We start from the raw sequence: 6,276 nt of genomic DNA, 5'->3' as shown, positions 1-6,276 counted from the left end.
GTTAGTACGCCCACAGGGGCGTGCTAACATGCTAAAGGGGCCGACTAGCCAAGGGAAATAATGCCCTTGTAACTAGTCGCTGGACTCATTAGGATATAATAAACGATCTTTAGAAATACTTTTTCTAAAGATCTGTTTATTTATGCTACTAGATGCAGGGACGGTTCGGCAGGGATTAGCAATATGCACCCAGAACTGCCTGTGGTTCTTGGTGCATATTGTACATGACAGGTTCCCTTTAACTCTTGGGCTCCTGTGTGGCTGTACAGATTGCACTAATGATATGCCCGCCCCTGGCTGCAGTCAAACAAAGGACTTTGCAGAATGTGATACTTTTACCAAACTTGCTTTCCCAGCTACTCATCACCAACATCTTGCTGGTGAGGACAGTCACATAGTTTAAGAAGGACTAATTTATACTATAGATTGATCTTAGATTGATTTTTTTTTACTTATTGTTTCTTATGTGGCATAACATGACTCACCCTACAGCAGGGCTCCCCAACGCCAGTCCTCAAGCCACCAACAGTGCATGTTTTCAGGATTTCCTTAGTATTTGACTCCTTAGGGTATGTTCACACATCAGGTTTTTGCTCTGTGGCACAATCCGGCAATTTGCGGGAAAAATGCAACCGTTTTTTTTGCCGCCGGGTGCGGTTTTTCCTCATAGACTTTTATTAACGCCGGATTGTGCCGCATGTACTTGCGTTTAATCCGGTTTTTGCCAGATTCGGAAAAAATCGGCACTCCAGCGGCCGCACAGGACGCAGAGAGGAACGTTTTTTTCCTGAGGCAAAAAAACGTACATCGATGGGTGCGGCACTGTGCGGCATGGTGCATAATGAAAGTCAATGCGCCCCGGATCCATTGGCATGCATCAAACCAGGGCTGTGGAGTCGGTAAGCCAAACCTTCGACTCCGACTCCGACTCCTCAAATTCTCTTGCACCGACTCCGACTCCGACTCCGGCTCCGACTCCGACTCCGACTCCGACTCCTACATATATTGCTTAGTTAGGTGAAAAATTTATTGTAGTACATGAATATGTGTATGTGAACATCAGACATTTAATAATTTTTATGATACGATAATCAAGATATTTGGATAGAACATAAAATATATTTATTGGAATACAACTTTAGAACACAAAAAACTGTAATAAATTGTAAATATGTAATACACTATGTAATATACAGTAGATTACATATATATCTTGTGTGTGTATATACACTGTGTGTATATATATATATATATATATATTACATATTTACAATTTATTAGTTTTTTGTGTTCTAAAGTTGTATTCCAATAAATATTTTATGTTCTATCCAAATATCTTGATTATTGTATCATAAAAACAATTAAATGTCTGATGTTCACATTGTACTACAATAAATTTTTCACTTAAATATAAGCATTATACTAAATGTTATTATTTAGTAAAATATTCAGCACATTCTGCATTGCACTCCTGTCCCCAATTTATTATATATTTTAAGAGTCGGAGTCGGTGCATTTTATACCGACTCCGACTCCGACTCCACCAAAATGAGCTCCGACTCCGACTCCACGACTCCGACTCCGACTCCACAGCCCTGCATCAAACGCCGGAAGCATGTACCGGATCCGGGTTTTACTTCTGAGCATGCCCAGAAGTGATAAAAAGTTATTGCTTGTCAGAAAATCAATCACTCACTCTCTCTCAAACTCTCTCACTCACTGACTCACTCATTGAGTCATTCACTCACTCTCACCCACTCACCGATCACGGGCCGGGCGCTGCACGGCTGTCACAAAGCTCTGGCGGCTTCTGATTTGAAAATGCGGGCCGCCCATTATTCAATATCGTATTCCCTGCTTCCCCCGCCCACCGACGCCTATGATTGGTTGCAGTCAGACACGCCCCCACGCTGAGTGACAGCTGTCTCATTGCAACCAATCACAGCCGCCGGTGGGCGGGTCTATATGTGCAGTAAAATAAATAATTTAAAAAAAACGACGTGCGGTCCCCCCCAATTTTGATACCAGCCAAGATAAAGCCACACGGCTGAGGGCTGGTATTCTCAGGATGGGGAGCCCCACGTTATGGGGAGCCCCCCAGCCTAACAATATCAGCCAGCAGCCGCCCGGAATTGCCGCATCCATTAGATGAGACAGTCCCGGGACTCTACCCGGCTCATCCCGAATTGCCCTGGTGCGGTGGCAATCGGGGTAATAAGGGGTTAATCATGGCAGGCGTCTATGAGACACCCCCAATGATTAACCTGTAAGTGAAAGTAAATAAACACACACAAAAAAATACTTTATTTGGAATAAAAGACAACAAAACACCCTCTTTCACCATTTTATTAAAATCCTCAAATACCCCTCCAGGTCCGATGTAATCCACAGAGGTCCCACGACGCTATCAGCATGAAGCTGACAGGAGCGGCAGTAGAACACCGCCGCTCCCGGGAGCTCCACGCAGCAACTGAAGGGAGTCGTGCTGTCAGCGGGGACGTCACTGAGGTAATGCCTGCATGTGCGGTGATGATGCGTGCGAGAGTGCCGGTGTATGTGTGGTGATGATGGGAGTGGGAGTGCCGGTCTATGTGTGGTGATGGTGCTTGCGGGAGTGCCGGTGTATGTGTGGTGATGGTGGGAGCGGTAGTGTCGGTGTATGTGCAGTGATGGTGCTTGTGGGAGTGTCGGTGTATGTGTGGTGATGGTGCGTGCGGGAGTGCCGGTGTAGGTGCGGTGATGGTGCATGTGAGAGTGCCTACGTGTGCGGTGATGGTGGGGGCGGTAGTGCCGGTGTTTGTGCGGTGATGATGGGGTCTCTCTCTCAGCATAAAAAAACAAACAAAAAAAAAACGGATCCGTTTTTTTTACCGGATCTGTCGCATCCGTTTTTACACAATCTGGGATGGATCCGTTGCATCAAGCACAAACTGGATTGTGCCTGATTGGAAAAAACTGGATGTGTGAACTTAGCCTTAGTATTGTACAGATGTCTGAATCATCACCTCTGCAGTTGAATACTAAGGAAACCCTGAAAACATGCACTGTTGGTGGCTTGAGGACGGAAGTTTGGGTACGCTTCCCTAAAGTATTCCAAAGCTGGAATATCTGGCCCAGACTGAAAATGTCATGTAATGCACTCACCTAAAAACCTTAAATCACTGTTTTCATAGGCATACATTGGCTTATTTAGCAGGTAATTACTAACTTTGAGCCATGAGTAACAACATATGTTCAGTATTGTTACCGTTAATTTACTATAACACAGTGCAAGGGCAATAACCCAACCACTCTGACCACTGCATGCCCTGACCACAGTAGTATGCCTGGATTTCTAGGGGTTGTCTGATGAAAACAAGTTTTCACCTATCCACAGGACGAGTGATAACGTATTGATTGGGGTCCAGCCAGTGGATCTTCAACAAATCCAGGTGACAGGGCTGTTTTATCCCCTTCAGAATGGAGTGGCAGTCTGCTGATCTGAGTGGGTCCCGGCCGTCGGACCACCACCAAATCAGTAAATTATTACCCGAACAGTGGATAGGTGATAACTTGTTTTCACTGGACATTTTTAAATGAATATGCATAGCTGCTTTATGTTGTTTCAGACATATTTACTTATCACTGGCCAACCCCTTTAAGAGGTGCCGCTAGATATCTTTTTACCGTTATTCACATATATGGCTGTTTTTTGAGATTTGTTTATTTATATGCATTATCCATACAAATGTCTTTTTAAGGTCCTCGCTTTTATAGACAATAATGTTCGTAGTGCTAAATCTTGTATTTATTCAAAAAAATCTTGAGATTTCTTCCAATGCAGCATTGGCGTAGAGCCGCTTAGAATAATTCAGTTGTATTTACAATGTGATACACTAACATTGTACAAACCGCGAAAGAATTAAAAAAATAGGATATATTTCATTGAAAAATAAGAGATATCAATCATTATAGATAGATAGATACATAGATATCTCCTATTTTTCAAATATATTGAGATTCGAACATCAATGCACATTTACAGCTTTAACAAATATTTTAATATGGCGCATGTAACTAAACTGTTTACATTTCCTGCGTGCTATGGTTACATATTTTTTTATTATTCAAAATTATTACATGACATCATGATGTTCTGCATTTATTGGACAGCTTTATTTATGGACACTAGACGTGAAGATGCTCTCAAGAAGCTTTCACCATCATCTGGTGGCTATTTTGCAATGTTACAAGAAATCTTGTGTTAACAAACATGTTATTAATATGATGTGTGTGTATATATATATATATATATATATATATATATATATATATATATATATATATTGCGCAACTTTACATATGTTTTTCATTTAGGCCGCGGTCAGACAACTGTATAACTCGGACATGGATCACATCGCACTGCACACGTTGGCGGCGGCTCTCCTGAGCTGAGCGTGACAACGTAATGTATTTCTATGCATCTCTCATGCTCGGGTCAGAAGAGCCGCTGGCAAGTCTGAACATTTTGATGCAATCGTCATCCGTGTTATACGGCCTTATACTTTTGCTTGAACTTTACCATTTCATTATATATTATATTTCATTAATCTGTGAACAGGTTTTTGCTATGTAATCTGAGAGCAGCATGATGTAGGGGCTGAACACCTGATTCCAGTGATGTGTCACTTACTGAGCTGTTTGCAATCATTTTGATACAATCACTGTTTTCTCTGCTACAGACCTAGCAGTTTTCATAATGCTGAACTGTGTATAACCACACCCAGACCATTGATTACTACCTTGTTGTGTACATTGTATATTAATAGAATACTGCTAATTAGTAGTGGGGGCAGAGTTACACAGAGCAAATGACTAGGAGGCACAAGACACTAATGCGGGCGTCACACGATACGATCTATCGTGCGATCGCTTGAGCGATCGTATCCGCCCCCGTCGTTTGTGCGTCACAGGCAAATCGCTGCCCGTGTCGCACAAAGTCCAATTTGCGATCGTTCTGAGACGCTCGTAGGTGTCGCACGAAACGACGCCGGATGTGCGTCACGAAAACCGTGACCCCGACGACATATCGCACGATAGATCGTCTCGTGTGACGCCCGCATTAGTCCTGTAGTGATCATCTCCTGCTGATAAAATACTGATTGTATTGAAACTGCAACACACAGCCCAGTAAGTGACACATTGCTAGAATCAGGGTCTCAGCTTCTACACCATGTTGCTCTCAGATTACATACAGATTAGAGCTGCTGATTCCCTTTAAATAGAAAGTGAACACATTTAATAAATATATATACACACATTTGCAAGCAAGTCATTGCTCTAATGCTAATAAAAGAAAATGAAGCCGCTAGTTTGATTATTAGCATTCTACTGTTTTGTGTATACAGTTTCTATAGAGATCTATGTGTCTAAATTGTGACAAACTACAAATATTTACTGGGGGAGATATATCAAGCTAAATGCGCCAGAATTCTTGCATAATTTGCACCAAAAAACCTGTTTTTCATGACCTGGACTCTATTTATTGTTTTAGACACTTTGAGCGCCTTGGCAGATAAGGAGTGTGCCCTCAAGGGGTGTGGATTATTGGGAAAGGGTCGTGGCCTAACGTACAAATAAGGTGCTAGGATTACTTCAATGAAAAAGTGTTGTAAACTTTGGTAAATCCAATGTCAAGATTTTCTTGTCTAACAGCACAAACCAGTTTGATAAATCTGACACAATGTAAGACTGTCTAGTCTAAAATTGCACTGTCTAAGGTCTCTTTCACACTGCTGTGCAAGACCCTCACGTTTTGCACAGTCCGTGGTGTAGGTGCGGATGTGTGATTATATCTGTGTTTGTTTTCAATGTGTGCTGTCCCTGTGCTCTCCGTGTGACATCCAGATAGCACAGGGACAGCATGAACTTCTATACTTACCTGTCCCTGGTGCTGCTGTCTCCGGCTCTGCTACTGCTTAAGGGTCCTCGGTGCAGTGAATATTCAATGAGCATAATGAACGAGGGTCAGAAACAAGTGGCAGCAGCGCCGAAGACCACAAGGCTGGAGACAGGTCAGTATAGAAAATCATTTTATTTCAAAGACACATGTTTTCTCCAGTACGTGGTACACCGATGTCACACAGATCACATCAGTGTGCGCTCCGTGTGACACCTGTGCTGCCGGAGGAAAAACGAACATGCCGCTGTGTGGAACGCACGAACACTCGTATGGTCCATACAGACACAAGTTCTGTGTGAAAACTCAGACGTGTGCACAGACCCATTGATTTTAAT

The sequence above is a fragment of the Anomaloglossus baeobatrachus genome, chromosome 2 (genome assembly GCF_048569485.1).
Source record: "Anomaloglossus baeobatrachus isolate aAnoBae1 chromosome 2, aAnoBae1.hap1, whole genome shotgun sequence".
Classification (NCBI taxonomy): domain Eukaryota; kingdom Metazoa; phylum Chordata; class Amphibia; order Anura; family Aromobatidae; genus Anomaloglossus; species Anomaloglossus baeobatrachus.
The sequence above is the reverse complement of the archived record's forward strand: the minus strand, read 5'-3'. Positions refer to the sequence as shown.